The sequence below is a fragment of the Melanerpes formicivorus genome, unplaced genomic scaffold (assembly GCF_026170545.1).
Source record: "Melanerpes formicivorus ecotype bairdi unplaced genomic scaffold, bMelFor1.0.p_v2 SCAF_168, whole genome shotgun sequence".
Lineage (NCBI taxonomy): Eukaryota > Metazoa > Chordata > Aves > Piciformes > Picidae > Melanerpes > Melanerpes formicivorus.
This window is the reverse complement of record NW_027142520.1, coordinates 88,784-104,702: the sequence shown is the minus strand read 5'-3', so window position 1 is coordinate 104,702 and position 15,919 is coordinate 88,784. Positions and strand designations below refer to the sequence as shown.

General features: G+C 45.3%; 1 non-coding gene across 1 annotated transcript; it reads right to left on the bottom strand.

The window, feature by feature from the left end:
* Nucleotides 1–337: 337 nt before the first annotated feature.
* TRNAG-CCC (transfer RNA glycine (anticodon CCC)) lies at nucleotides 338–408 on the bottom strand. The gene has a single exon. It is a non-coding gene; the product is annotated as a tRNA-Gly (tRNA).
* Between the last annotated feature and the right edge of the window lie 15,511 nt (nucleotides 409–15,919).

Genomic DNA, 15,919 nt, shown 5'->3' with positions numbered 1-15,919 from the left:
TGATGAATATGTAGTTGTGGGACAATATGAGATAGAGGATGTGAAATTGCCAGTTGAATAAACCTTTATTTAGAATAAACCAAACCAGGTTGGAAGAGACCTTCAAGATCATCGCGTCCAACCCATGAACCAATCCAACCCACCTAAACAACTAACCCATGACACCAAGCACCCTATCAAGTCTCCTTCTGAAAACCTCCAAAGAGAGGTAACTGTCTTGCCCATCTTACATTGGTCGTGGTATAAGCACAGATGCTTGGGGCAGCTGAGGGAAAGCTGATTATTTAAGAAGCAGGCTTGCAGCTGCTGCATAGAATGGGAGGTAGTTAACAGTCCCTGAACCAGCCAGGAATCGAACCCGGGTCACAAGAATGGGAATCTTGCATGATACCACTACACCACTGGTGCTTCTCAAACGGTGCTTCACAGGCAATGCAGAACCAACCATGACTCTTTGGTGCCCATTGATAACTTGATTCATCAATTGGAAGATCAGAACGGCCTCAGCAAAACTCATTCACCTTTCAACAGTTTGATTTGACCTGTGCAAAAGTCAAATGAAGAATGGCATCTGATAGTTGACTTCTGTGCCCTGAATGAGGTAACTCCACCCATGAGTGTGGCTCTACTGGACATGATGGAACTCCAGTATGAGCTGGAATCCAAAGAGGCCAAATGCTATGTTACCATAGACATTTCTAATGCTTTCTTCCCTATTTCCATCACAGAGGAATGCAGGTCTTGGTTTGCCTTTACATGGAGGGGCATCCAGTACAACTTAATTGTTTGCCCCAGGGGTGGATTCAGAGTTCAACCATCTGTCATGATGCTTTGGAGAAAGGTAGAGCTCCAGAACACATTCAGTTCATCTACGTCATCATCATGTGGGGTAAAACTGCTCAAGAAGTCTTTGAGAAATATAACAAAATTATTGACATTCTCTTGAAAGCAGGTTTTGCAATTAAGTAAGACAAAGTAAAAGGGCCTGCCAGAGAAATCCAGTTTCTGGGAGTGTGGTGGCAAGATGGTCAACATCTAATTGTGAGGGATATGATAAACAGAAACTATAGCATGGCAAATCCCATCAATAAGAAGGAAAGTCTATGTTTTTTAGGTACAGTGGGATTTTGGACACTACACATTCCTGGATACAGTCAGACTGTGAAACATCTTCATGATCTGACTTGTAAGAGAAACAGTTTGCAGTGGGGTCCTGAGCAACAAACACTCTTTGACCAGATAAAGCAACAAGTAGTCCATGCTATGGTTTTGGGACCTGTTCAAATTAGTCTGGACATTAGGAACATTCTGTACATGGCTGCAAGTGGCAATCATCCAACCTAGTGCTTATGGCAGAGAGGTCCAGTTGAGACACACAGATGTCCACTTTGTTTCTGGAGTAGTGGATAGAAAGGCTCAGAGGCAAAACAGACTCCAAATGAGAATGAAATACTAGCTGCTTATGAAGAATAAAAGCTGCTTCTGAAGTAATTGCTACTGAGTCACAAATTCTTTTAGCTCCCAGTTGAGCAGTTTTGAATTGGATGTTCAAAGTTAAAGGTTCTACACTACATCATGCCACAGATATCACATGGTCCAAGTTGATGGCTCTGATAACACAGAGCTTGAATGGGAAATCTTAAAAGATCTGGTCTTGTGGAACTGATCACAAATTGGCCAGAAGGTACTAACTGTACTAAACCTCCAGAAGAGAGAGTAACTCTAAGCTCCTCCTTACAGTGATCTTTCTGATGATGAAAAGAAATATGCTTTGTTCACAGACAGTTCCTGTCATTGTGTTGGAAACAAGAGGAGATGGAAGTCTGCAGTGTGAAGTCCAACACATTGAGTTGCAGAGGTAAGAGATGGAGAAGACAAATCCAACCAATTTGCAGATGTAAAAGCTGCTCAGCTAGCTCTTTATGTAGCTGAATGTGAGAGACAGCCATTCTTTTATCTCTACACTGAACCATGGATGTTAGCCAATGCTCTGTGGGGTTGGCTGAAGGACTGAAAAAAGAATGGTTGGTGGAGGAAAGCCTGTTTGGGCAGCTGATCTGTTGCAGGACATTGCTGATCAAATCGAGAGAATTCCAGTGAAGGTGAGACACATTGATGCTCACATCCTTAAGAGCAAACCTACTGAGCAACATCAACACAATCATCAGGCAGATTTAGCTGCCAAAGTTTCTCAATTAGATGCCAGCACTGATCTTGATCTTGATTGGAAACACTGTGGTGAGTTGTTTGTAGCTCAGTGGGCTCACAATTCATCACGACATCAAGGCAGAGATGCACCCTACTGGTGGGATTGTGACAGATCAGTTGACATTTCCAAGGACATTATCATGCAAGACATACATGACTGTGGTATTTGTGCTGCAATTAAGCAGGCAAAGCAAATCAAGCCCTTGTGGTATGATGACCAATGGTTCGAGTGCAAGTATGGTGAAGCAAATTGACTATACCACTCTACCTCATTCTTGATCTGGTAAACAATAGGTGCTGACTGTGGTAGAGATAAGCCATGAATGGTTGGAAACTTACCCAGTTCCTCATGCAACTGCATGTAACACCATTCTTGGTCTGGAAAGACCAAGCCTGTGTAGACATGGTACTCCAGAGAGAATTGAATCAGATAACAGAACTCATTTACAAAACAATCTTGTAAAAGACTGGGCCAAAGAGCATGGTATCAATGGGACATACCACATTCCATGCTATGCACCAGTTTCAGAGGTGATTGAATGTTACAATGGTTTGCTGAAAACCATTCTGAAAGCTGTGAGGGGTGGATTTTTTAAAAACATGGACAAATATTTAGCAGAAGCAACCTTGATGGTGAATAGTAGAAGTTCAGTAAATTGAGCTGGATCTGCACACAGATTTGTTACAAAAGGTAGAAGGTGATATAGTTCCTGTCATTCATGACAAGAATCTGTTGCGGAAAACTGTTTGGGTATTTTCTCCTTCAGGAGACTCCAAGCTTGTCTGAGTGTGATTTCTGCCAAAGGGCCTAGTTACACTTACTGGGTAGTGCAAGAGAATGGTGAAATTCAGTGTGTTCCATGAAGAGATCCAACATGAGCTGAAATAGTTTAAATTCAGAATGTGTAGTACAGATACATTGTGCTTAAATGAAGAATCTATGAGTCATCTATGGTACACAATCCCGGAGAACCCTGAGTGACTGAGAGTCCTTATTCTGTCTCATCTGTGAAGAGACAAACTCTTTTCTCATTTTATGTTTTTTTGAATGTTTGAATCATCTACATCTGAGATAGCCAGAATGGAAGATAACCTGAAAACATGGACTATGAACTTTGTTGACTCCTTATTGTAGACATTGGTTTAGATTAAATGGATAGTATTAGCAACCAATGGAATTGTTTAGAAGTGATGGATGGTGGTAGTCTTAGGCTATGCCTTTAATATTTTCACAGATCTTGAACAGAAAGTTGTAAAATGTAAACAAATGATTATCGGGTGTAAAAAGGAAAACAATGATAGTTCTAAACAATGCAATTGGAAGAGATAATGGATCCCTGAGTCTCCTTTTCACCAGGCTAAGCAATCCCAGCTCCCTCAGCCTCTCCTCATAGGGCTTTTATTCCAAACCCCTCACCAACTTCGTTGCCCTTCTCTGGACTCGTTCCAGCAAGTCAACATCCTTCCTAAACTGAGGGGCCCAGAAATGGATACAGAAAGAGGGTGCGGCCTAACCAGTGCAGTGTACAGGGGCAGAATGACCTTCCTACTCCTGCTGGCCATACTGTTCTTGATGCAGGCCAGGATGCCATTGGCCCTCCTGGCCACCTGGGCACACTGCAGGCTCATGTTCAGCCTACCATCAACCAGCACCCCAAGGTCTCTCTCTGCCTGGCCGCTGTCCAGCGAATTCTGACCCCAGCCTGTAGCACTGCATGGGGTTGCTGTGGCCAATGTGCAGAACCCGGCAGTTGGATGTGCTCAATCTCATGCTGTTGGATTCTGCCCATCTGTCCATCCTGTCGAGGTCCCTCTGTAGAGCCTCTCTACCCTCCAGCAGATCAACTCCTGTCCCCAGCTTGGTGTTGTCTGCAAATTTACTGATGATGGACTCAATGCCCTTATCCAGAACATCAATAAAGATGTTAAAGAACATGGGGCCCAGCACTGATCCTTGGGGCACTCCACTAGCGAGTGGCCGCCAGCTGGATGTGGCACCATTCAACACCACTCTCTCGGTTCGAACCTTCAGCCACTTCCTAACCCAAAACAGTGTGCTCCCGTCCAAGCCTGTGGTGGGTTTGGAAGGGTAAGGCCGAGAAGCCTCCTCCCTTCCCCCTTGTAAGGTAAAGGGAAAGAAACTTGAAGGGAAAGGAAAAAAAAACACCTCACAAGCTGAATTAGCAAAGCAGTGGAGCTATATTTACAAAGCAATGTAGGATTTGCAGGGAAATATTTACAAATTTACAATATCTACAATATATACAAAAATATACAACAGAGTAACACAGAAATGAGAGTGACCCCCCTCAAGGCAGAGGGCGTTCCCCACCTCCGCTCTCCCCTCTCTCCCCCCCTTTCCCCAGAATGGGATAGAAAGAGAGAGAAAAGAGAGGAAAAAAAAAATTGTTAGAAGCAGTTCGTGTTAATTGGAAGGGAGTTAATACAGGCCTGGTATCTTGTTTTCAAGGCCGAGGCCTTGGCAGAAAGCCCAGCACAGAGACAGAGAGCTGCTGCACCGTGGAAAGGCGGAAGCAAGACTGACAGAGAAGTCCTGAAAATGCTCAGTTCACCCCCAGTTCAGAAGGTGCTTCCTCCCACTCTCCCAATGAAATTAGTTTAGATTATTCCTTCCGTTTACCAACTTCCGTCCACCATATTCCCTTTCTTAAGGGGGCAACGTCAACCGGCCACAGTCCACCCCTTCTAAACAATTTCATTGGCTGTTCATACTGTCCATCCAATCCAAAACGACATTTACAGTTCGTAAGTAAAATTCATAGTCCATTCCGGCTATGCTCAGATGTAGATGATTCAAAAGTCCAAGAAAATCAGAAAATGAGAAAAATGGAAAACAGCTCATTCCTTCACTGATGAAGTGAAGAAAAGGGAAACAGGGATTCTCAGGGTCTCTTAGTTGACTCAGGGCTCTCAGGGATCTCATGGTTCGTGCACCGTAGATTTCCTCCTTGATTCTTCCTTTGGACGCGATGTAGCTGTATAACAGTTCGAAATTAACCTCTTTCAGCTAAAGTTAAATTTCTTTGTGGAATACACTGAATTTCACCATTCTCTTGCATTACCCAATAAGTGTAACCCGGACCTTCAGCTGAAACCACCCCTCGGACAGGTTTAGCCTCTCCTGAGGGAGAAAATACCCAAACAGTTTTACCTAACAGATTCTTTTCTCTAACAACAGGAACTCAATCACCTTCCACTTTCTGTAGCAAATCTGAATGTGCAGATCCAGCTCGGTTCACTGAGCCTCTACTATTTACCAGCCAGGTTGCTTGTGCTAAATGTTTTTCCCAGTTTTTCAAAGATCCACCTCCCATGGCTTTGAGAGTGGTCTTCAACAAACCGTTGTAGCATTCAATCTTTCCTGAAGCTGGTGCATAGTAGGGAATGTGGAATATCCACTCAATACCGTGCTCTTTTGCCCAGTTCTTTATAAGGTTGTTCTTGAAATGAGTTCCGTTGTCTGACTCGATCCTCTCTGGAGTTCCATGTCTCCACAGGATCTGTCTCTCCAGACCGAGAATGGTGTTGCGTGCAGTTGCATGTGGAACCGGATAAGTTTCCAACCATCCAGTGTTTGCCTCTACCATAGTAAGCACGTACTGCTTACCAGAACGAGAACGTGGTAGAGTGATGTAGTCAATCTGCCAAGCTTCACCATACTTGTACTTGGACCATCTGTCACCATACCACTAGGGCTTAAGTCATTTTGCCTGCTTAATAGCAGCACAAATGTCACAGTCATGGATGACTTGTGTGATAGCATCCATGGAAATGTCTATGGATCTGTCACGAGCCCATTGGTATGTTGCATCTCTGCCTTGATGTCCTGATGAATCGTGAGCCCACGGAGCTAAGAATATCTCACCTCGGTGTTTCCAGTCGAGATCAAGATTAGAGTCCATGTCTACTTGAGAAACTCTTGCAGCTAGATCTGCCTGATGGTTGTGTTGTTGTTCCTCAGTAGCTTTGCTCTTAGGAATGTGAGCATCGATGTGTCTCACTTTCACTGGAATTCTCTTGATTCGATCAGCAATGTCCTGCCACAGGTTGGCTGCCCAAATGGGTTTTCCTTTCCTCTGCCAACCACTCTTTTTCCAGTTCTTTAGCCAACCCCATAAAGCATTGGCTACCATCCATGAGTCGGTGTAGAGATAAAGCTTTGGCCATCTCTCACGTTCAGCTACGTCGAGAGCTAGCTGGACAGCTTTTACCTCTGCGAACTGACTGTATTCTCCTTCTCCATCTTTCGCTTCTGCAACTTGGCGTGTTGGACTCCACACTGCAGACTTCCACCTTTGCTTGTTTCCAACAAGACGACAGGAACCGTCTGTGAACAAAGCATATTTCTTTTCATCATCAGAAAGGTCATTGTAAGGAGGAGCTTCCTCAGCACGAGTTACTTTCTCCCCTGGAGGTTTAGCACAGTTGATACCTTCAGGCCAACTTGAGGTCACCTCCACTAGACCAGGTCTTCCAAGATTTCCCATTCGAGCTCTCTGTGTTATCAGAGCCATCCACTTGGACCAGGTTGAGTCTGTGGCATGATGTGAAGTGGAGCCTTTGCCTTTGAACATCCAATTCAAAACTGGTAATCTGGGAGCTAGAAGAAGTTGTGATTCAGTTCCAATCACTTCAGAAGATGCTTTTACTCCTTCATAGGCAGCTAAAATTTCTTTCTCTGTTGGAGTATAACTAGCCTCTGAACCTCTGTGACCTCGACTCCAGAAACCAAGAGGTCGTCCACGTGTCTCACCTGGAGCTTTTTGCCACAAGCACCAGGTTGGACCATTGTCACTTGCAGCCGTGTACAAAATGTTCTTAATGTCTGGACCATCTCGGACAGGTCCCAGACCCATTGCTTGAATCACCTCTTGTTTTATCTGGTCAAAGGCTGCTTGTTGTTCAGGTCCCCAGTGGAAATGGTTTCTCTTTCGAGTTACATCATACAGAGGTTTCACAATCTGAGTGTATCCAGGAATGTGCAGTCTCCAAAATCCCACTATCTCTAAGAAACGTAGGGTCTCTTGCTTGTTTGTGGGACTTGCCATGGTAGAGACTCTATTTACCACATCCACTGGAATGTGTCGGCGTCCATCCTGCCACCTCACTCCCAGAAACTGAATCTCTGTGGTAGGTCCTTTCACTTTGTCTCGTTTGATGGCAAAACCTGCATCCAGAAGAATGTCAATGATTTTGTTACCTTTCCTGAAGACTTCTTCAGCAGTTTTACCCCAGACGATTATATCATCGATGAACTGGATGTGTTTTGGAGCACCGCCCTTCTCCAGAGCATCGTGGATCACTGCATGACAGATGCTTGAGCTGTGGATCCAGCCCATTGGCAGTCTGTTGAAAGTGTACTGGATTCCTCTCCAGGTGAAAGCAAACTGAGGCCTGCATTCCTCTGCTATGGGAATAGAGAAAAATGCATTAGCAATGTCTATGGTAGCATACCATTTGGCCTCTTTGGATTCCAGCTCATACTGTAGCTCCATCATGTCTGGTACTGCTGCACTCATAGGTGGTGTCACTTCATTTAGGGCTCGGTAATCAACCGTCAGACGCCAGTCTTCATTCTGCTTCCGCACAGTCCACACTGGACTGTTGAAAGGTGAATGAGTTTTGCTGACGACTTTCTGACTCTGCAACTGACGAATCAGATTCTGAATGGGCAACAAAGAGTCACGGTTGGTTCTGTATTGTCTGTGGTGCACAGTCTGAGAAGCAACCGGCAATTTAATGTCCTGTATCTTATGTTGTCCCACAACTGCAGATTCATCAGAAAGCTCAGGTCTGGCAGACAGCTTCAATTTTGGTCCATCAATTTCTATAGAAGCTACTCCAAAAGCCCATTTGTAACCTCTAGGGTCTTTGAAACGCCCTTCTCTTAGAAAATCAATTCCCAAAATACAAGGTGCATCAGGTCCGGTCACAACTGTATGCTTCCTCCATTGTTTACCAGTTAGACTTATATTAACCTCTACCTTACTTAACTCTTGAGATCCACCAGTGACTCCCAGAATAGTTATAGACTCTGATCCCTGATAATTTGATGGTATTATGGTGCACTGAGCTCCTGTGTCAACCAAGGCCCTGTACTTCCGAAATTGTGAAGTGCCAGGCCACTGGATGTACACATCCCAATAGATTCTATTACCTCTGTTATCCCTCTCCTCCCCCTGGCGGGAGGCAGGGCACCCCTAGTTATGGGGAACATGCGCACATGTGCATTGCACATAGTTTGCAGGGTTATAACTTTACATGTTATAACTGGAGCCACTGTTGGAGCCATAAGAGTCGTTCTGGGGAACTGTGGAAGTAACAGCTACCCTTCTGGTATTGCTACCTCAGGTTCTGCCACTTTGCAATTCCCACAGTCTCCTGAAAAGATTAGCAGTTGGTTGGACATCCCAGCGGTTCATGTTCTCACCAAACTGATCACGCAGAGTTATCCAAATAGTTCTACGTGATTGCCTTGGTAGTCTGTTTTGGAATGACCTGTTTTGGAATGTCCTGTTTTGGAATGTCCTCCTTGGAGGACGTGTATTCCTCACAGATGAAACTTGGACCCACCTGGAGGAAGAATTGAAACTATCCCTTTGTGCCAATTGGGATATGGAATTTCTAAATTCATCTTTTAACTCTCTTATGCAATTCTGAATATCACCAGACATTGTTTTAATGGCCGAAACCAAAGAACCACGTGTCATGCTATCCTCCAATTGTCTCATTTGATCACTGAATTGGCCAACCGTAGGAGAAGCTCCACCATAACTTCTTGACACAATTCTGCTTGCCAGAATGTTTGCATAATTAGAAGGAGCAAGTTTGATGATCTTTTTAGCAAGACCAATACCCACAGGAATGTCATCAGGATTCAGAGTTTCATGTTCACCATAGAGTAGCTCTCTAACAGCAAATTCTCTCAAGCGCTTAATTCCCTCATCTATGGTAGTCCAGGGTTTAGGATTCCAGGGAAGATCATCTCGGGAAGGATATCTCAGGGCAACCACTATTAAAAGGCGTATCCACAGATTAACCTTACCGAGAGCTTCGCCTAGATGTCTATCTATTCCATTATCCCTCAAGAGAGTTCCTAACTGAGCTGCTGACTTGTCTCCAACCGTTAGAGCTGGAGCACCTGTATCATAACACCTACTAAGCCAAGCTAGAACTGGCTCCTTATCTGCCCTGGTGAAATCTTTACGGACATTTCGCAATTCCTCGCGGGGCGAAGAACAGTCTGAAATATCATCTTGTTCCTCATCTCCCTGAATTCTTTGTCCAAATAATCCTGCTGTCATTCTCCTAAGGATCTCTTTAAGCTGAGAACCACCTTTGCCAGCTGCCTTCCTAACTTCATCTCTATCCTGCTTTGATCTCACTAGGTTAGCTAGATCTTTAAAACAAACCTTCTCTTCCTCCTGAGCAGGATCTTTTAGAGTAGAGGGCCCCTCACCAGGATCAGTCTCCACCTCTTCTTCTCCATCTTTGGCCTTTCCACTTCTAGTCTTTAAAGGAGCCATCTTGACTGGAGCTGTGTTTGAATTTACAGCCACCTTAATGGAAGCTGACAGGTCCTGAGATAAATCAGCTGCTGGGGCAGTGACTTCCGGTCCCACTGAGGGAGTGGGTGGAAGTGACGTTGCTCCGTTAATGGCCGACGGAGAAAAAGAAGAAGGAGAAGGAGTGGGAGAAGGAGTAGGCGCCATGTTGATACCAGCCGATGCCCTTGGCTGCTTGCCAGAATCAGCAAAGTCATTTAGAGCTGCCTTACCAGTTAACTTTTTAGCCTTCTTTTTAACTGACATGAGTTCTCCACAGTCCTCGTCACTAGATGACTCTGGGACTGATCGAGAGCCACGGCGTTTTCTTTTTGACCTAGTTTTAATAACAAAACAAGCTCTGGACACCTTTTTCTCCCGACGCCAGGAATACAGAGAATACACATTAGTTATCACCAGCAGCAGAATTATACACACCAAATAAATCACCTTTGGATCCCAGGCATCACCTAAAGTTACTCTCTCCTCAGGCAGAATCTTAAAACCCTTTATCTCAATTGGGAGAGTGGTGGATGTAACATTCCTGTATCTCACTGACCATAATTTAACTCTATACATAACCCACATATAAATTGTCCGCACCAAATATTTACCCAGGTAATCCAAAATCAAACCCAAACAATATCTGTAAACCAGAGCCCCAAAAATTGAAAAGAATAATCGTTCCACAAACCACAATACCTTCATGTTTGCTAATTCAGCTAGAAAACACTAAATCAATCAAGTAATAAATTAAACTAATTATCTGCCGCACGTTGGGTACGCCAATAAAAAAAAAATGTGGTGGGTTTGGAAGGGTAAGGCCGAGAAGCCTCCTCCCTTCCCCCTTGTAAAGTAAAGGGAAAGAAACTTGAAGGGAAATGAAAAAAAAAAAACACCTCACAAGCTGAATTAACAAAGCAGTGGAGCTATATTTACAAAGCAATGTAGGATTTGCAGGGAAATATTTACAAATTTACAATATCTACAATATATACAAAAATATACAACAGAGTAACACAGAAATGAGAGTGACCCCCCTCAAGGCAGAGGGCGTTCCCCACCTCCGCTCTCCCCTCTCTCCCCCCCTTTCCCCAGAATGGGATAGAAAGAGAGAGAAAAGAGAGGAAAAAAAAAATTGTTAGAAGCAGTTCATGTTAATTGGAAGGGAGTTAATACAGGCCTGGTATCTTGTTTTCAAGGCCGAGGCCTTGGCAGAAAGCCCAGCACAGAGACAGAGAGCTGCTGCACCGTGGAAAGGCGGGAGCAAGACTGACAGAGAAGTCCTGAAAATGCTCAGTTCACCCCCAGTTCAGAAGGTGCTTCCTCCCACTCCCCCAATGAAATTAGTTTAGATTATTCCTTCCGTTTACCAACTTCCGTCCACCATATTCCCTTTCTTAAGGGGGCAACGTCAACCGGCCACAAAGCCACAGGCTGACAGGTTGGCCAGGAGTTTGCTGTGGGGGACAGTGTCAAAGGCCTTGCTGAGGTCCAAGTAGACTACATCCACAGGCCTCCCCACATCCACCAGGCGGGTCACCTGATCATAGAAGGAGATCAGGTTGGTCAGGCAGGACCAGCCCTTCCTAAATCCATGCTGGCTGGGCCTGATCCCTTGGCCATCCTGGAAGTGCTGTGTGATTGCACTCAGGATGACCTGTTCCATAATCTTGCCTGTCACTGAGGTCAGGCTGACAGGCCTATAGTTCCCTGGCACATCCAACAGGCCCTTCTTTTGTTGTACTGGTATTTTCTCTGTCTTGTTCCTTTTGTGTACAGGGGAGTAGGAAAAGACACAGGGAAGGGTGAAGCTGTTAGCTTCCACTGGTCTTTGGCCAGGGCGTCCTTGTGCTCTTCATTAATTGTAAATACCTCTAAATATTGTAAATACTGTGTATTTTGTACATATTCATTGCATTTCATTATAGATTGTAGCTTCCTGTAAATACAGCTTTCATTTACTTCCAACTGAGCTGGTCTGGGAAACTTAATGTTGGGGGACAATTTTCAACCCACCACACACGGCTCTTAATTGCAGAGTCCCACACTGGTTCTATTGCCAGCTTGTCCAAGAGTTCCTCCAGACTGTGCAGCCCCAATGTGGTCTGAGTGGCCAAAGCTCATTCCTTGGCTCCTTCTTTTTACAAGCTGCCTGAGCTATGATGTCATCAACAGGACCTAAAGGGGACAGACCCTGAAATGGTGTCTTATGAGGGCACAAGATTTTGAGTAGTTTATTGCTGAAGGTGCATTGGCTTTGTCTGTAGCACAAGGGGCAGCACCACCAAACCTTTTCACAGCACATGTTTTTGAAGATATACAGCACATTCAGCTGCCATCCACTCATTTGGGTTTTGTGTCACCAAGACCAGCAGCTCCACCAGCTCTGCATGGAGCCTATCCCATGCCAAACCCTTACATCTCATGGGAAGCTGATTGCAGTTTAGTAACCCCACCAGCTCGACCAGTTGCATACGTAGCATACCCTGTTCCAAGGCCCTACATGCCATATGGAATGGCTTTGAATTCAGCTGCTCAGTTTAATGCATCCCACCACTGGACAGGAAATATGTCCATATGCAGCTCAGCCAAAAGACAGAAGCTTTCTGTTAAAGAACTGTACATTGGACTTTGGATCAGCATCACCAGGCATGGCTCCGTGCATTTTACCACCAGCTGTTTGTCCAGACTCAGCCTCACTCGCTGTTTATCCTGTGTGCCACTCACTAGTTCTACAGTCAGTCCACCAGGGGACTAGCCACCCAGCCCGACCCAAACCAGGAACAGTCAGCAGCTGTAGAGAAGCTGCAAACCACTAGCCAGCAGGGACTTTTCCTCAGTTTTGGGATGTAGACTCCATCTCTGATGAGAGAGTCATGCTACAGCACCTCTGTCCCATAATTAGACAGGAAGTTACAGCAGGCTGAAGCAGTCACAGGCCTACTAAAACCCAGATTCAGCCTTACTCTGCAGACCAATTAGACAAATTGCAGGAGATTTTTTCCCATTATGCCAATGAATCAATTACAGACTTTCTGTTTAGAGTCTTGTCCATGGGCAGTGATTGAGTTTTCCTGAGTTCTGAAGAGGCTCGTACAGATTGGGGCCCTGATGTGTTTTTGACCCCAGGTCCAGATGGGAACTATTCCCTAACTGCCTGAATCGCTCACTGGGATATGGGCTAAGAGCTGAACCCAATACAGTACGGGTAAAGACCTCGGCAAATTGTCTGCAGCAGTTTGGAGAATGTCTTGTGTTCAGGCCATGCATAGAATTGTTAGGGTTGAGAGGGTCTTCAAGAATCATCCAGTTCCAGCCTGCCTGCCATAGGCAGGGACCCCTCACACTAGATCAGGTTGCTCAGATCCACATCCAGCCTGGCCTTAAAAATCTCCAGGAATGGGACTTCTACCACCTCCCTGGGCAACCTGTTCCAGCATGTCCAATATCCAATCTGAATCTACCCATTTCTATTTTCTTTTTTTCATTCCCCCTAGTCCTATCATTACCTGACACCCCAAAAGGTCCCTCACCAGCTTTCTTTTAGGGCCCATTAAGATACTGGAAGGCCATAATTAGGTCTTGTTGGAGCCTTCTCCTCTCCTGACTGAGCAGCCACAAATCCCTCAGTCTGTCCTCATAAGAAAAGGTGCTCCAGCCCTCTAATGGCACTTCTCTGGACACGTTACAACACCTGCAGATACTTCCTGTAATAGGGTCTCCAAAACTGGATGCAGTACTCCAGGCGGGGTTTCACCTGAGTGGAATAGAGTGGAAGAATCACCTCCCACAACCTGATGGTCATGCTTCTCTTGATGCAGCCCAGGTTGTGATTGGCTTTCTGGGCTGCAAGTGCACACGGATGGCTCATGTTGAGCTTCTCATCCACCAGCACACCCAAGTCCTTTTCTTCAGGGCTGCTCTCAAGCCAGTCGCTGCCCAGCCTATATTGGTGCTTGGGATTGCCCTGACCCAGATTCAGGACCTTGCATTTGGGCTTGCTGAACCGCATGAGGTTGTCATGGGCTCACCTCTCCAGCCTGTCCAAATCCCTCTGGATGGCCTCTCTTCCCTCCAGTGTGTCTGCTGCACCACACAGCATGATGTCATCAGGAAACCTGCTGAGGGTGCACTTGTAATGGTTTAACCCACTTTCATTAAGAAAAACTTGGCCAAACTCAGTTGGGAAAGCAAAATGGAAAAGCTGTATTTGCAAAGCCACAATGGAATGCAATAAATATGTACAAAATATACAGTATTTACAATATTAGACAGGTATTTACAAAGAGAAGAAAAAACAGCACAGAGATGCTCCTTGGCAGGAGGACACACACACACCCCGGAGGACACACACCCCCCCCAACCTCTCCCTCCCCTTTTTCCTCTGGTTAGTTAGAAGAAAAGAGAAAAGGAGAAATGTTAGGGAAATTTCACTTAGTCCACAAGCATCGTTAAAAAAAGTCAGGGGTCTTATCTCAATGTTGTTAGGTGATAAGAGGTCTCTGTCCAGGAGTAGCATGTAAGCAAGCAGGGAGAGAAACGGAATGAGAGGAGAATGTGAGATATTGCTAGGGTACATATCACATCTGAACAATAAGATTCATTTAGAACAATCTTAACAGCCTAAGGTTAAACAGCAATGCACCAGCATCAGAACTTGCTCCCTTAAAAAAAAGAGGAGGGTAATTGTTATTGGTGATTCGCTCTTGAGGGAAACAGAAGGCCCCATATGTTGGCCAGACCCTTCTTACAGGGAAGTTTGTTGCCTCCCAGGAGCTCAAGTTAGACATGTTACCAGAAGGCTGCCTAGTCTGGTGCAGCCTTCTGACTACTATCTCTTAATAGTTATGCAGTTAGGGAATGATGATGTTGCAACCAGAACTCCCAGGGCTATCAAAAATGATGTCAAGGACTGGGAGATCTGGTTGAGGGGTCAGGGGCACAAATAATTTTTTCATCAATACCCATACTTGCAGGAGGGAATACCAAAAGGAACAGGTCAGCAGCTATAGTCAACAAATGGCTTAGAGGCTAGTGCAGTCAAAAGAATTTTGGGTTTTTCAAACCTGAAGAACTTCCTACTGCACTAGGTCAGCTGGCAACAGATGGAGTACATCTGTCCCAGAGGAGGGGAAAGGTCACAGTGTACGAGAATGGCCTATACCCCAAAGGTAGAAGGATTCTAGGAAGGGAATTAGCAGGTCTCATTGATAGGGCTTTAAACTAGATTCAGAGGGGGAAGGGGCTGAAACCAGTCGCCCCAGGCAGGAGTCTGGGGGTGATAAGCTAGAGCCAGAAGTGAAACCAGCAGCCCAGCGGCAGTGCATGTACACTAATGCTCGAAGCACGGGTAACAAACAAGAGGAGCTGGAAGCCTTGTTGCAGCAGGAAAGTTATGATGTAGTTGCCATCACAGAGATGTGGTGGGACAACTCACATGACTGGAATGCTGCAATTGATAGCTTCAGGCTCTTCAGGAGAGACAGGCAAGGAAGAAGTGGTGGAGGGGTGGCCCTGTACATCAGGGAGGCACTAGATGCCATTTGGATGGAGATTAAAGAAGATCGGATTGAGTGCTTGTGGGTGAGAATTAGAGGGAAGACCAGCAGGGCAGACATCCTGGTTGGAGTCTGTTATAGACCACTGTCTCGGTCCAGAGAGGGAAAGAGACTCAGTTCTTTTGAACATTCCCATGTTGTGAAATTAGAGGCACAAATGAGGCCAAAATATGAACAGCTAGAATATGTGTTAGATAAATAAAGTGGACACAAGTAGGGGAGAAGGAGAAAATAGAGAGGGAGAGAGAGAGAAGAGGAAAGGAATTATATTACCACACCCCTCACCCCCACAAGACCATCTGAGTCTGTGGAGGAAAGGTGCTGCAGGAGATGTTGGGTTTGTAGAGAAACAGTGCTGAGGCTTTGGCTGGAGAAGAGATGGGGTCATCTGGGCAGCCTCTTCAGCTTCATGACTTGCAGCAGTAAGTACTTAGGACACAGAGAAAGGGTTCAGTCTGCTTCTTCCAGGCCCCACGGCCTCTTTTCTCTGGAGCAGCATTGTCCTGGGCTTTTCCTTCTCAGCAGCATGGTCCTTCTCCTGTGTTTTTGTTTTTCTCCTGTGCTTTTCTTCTCTTAATCATCCAG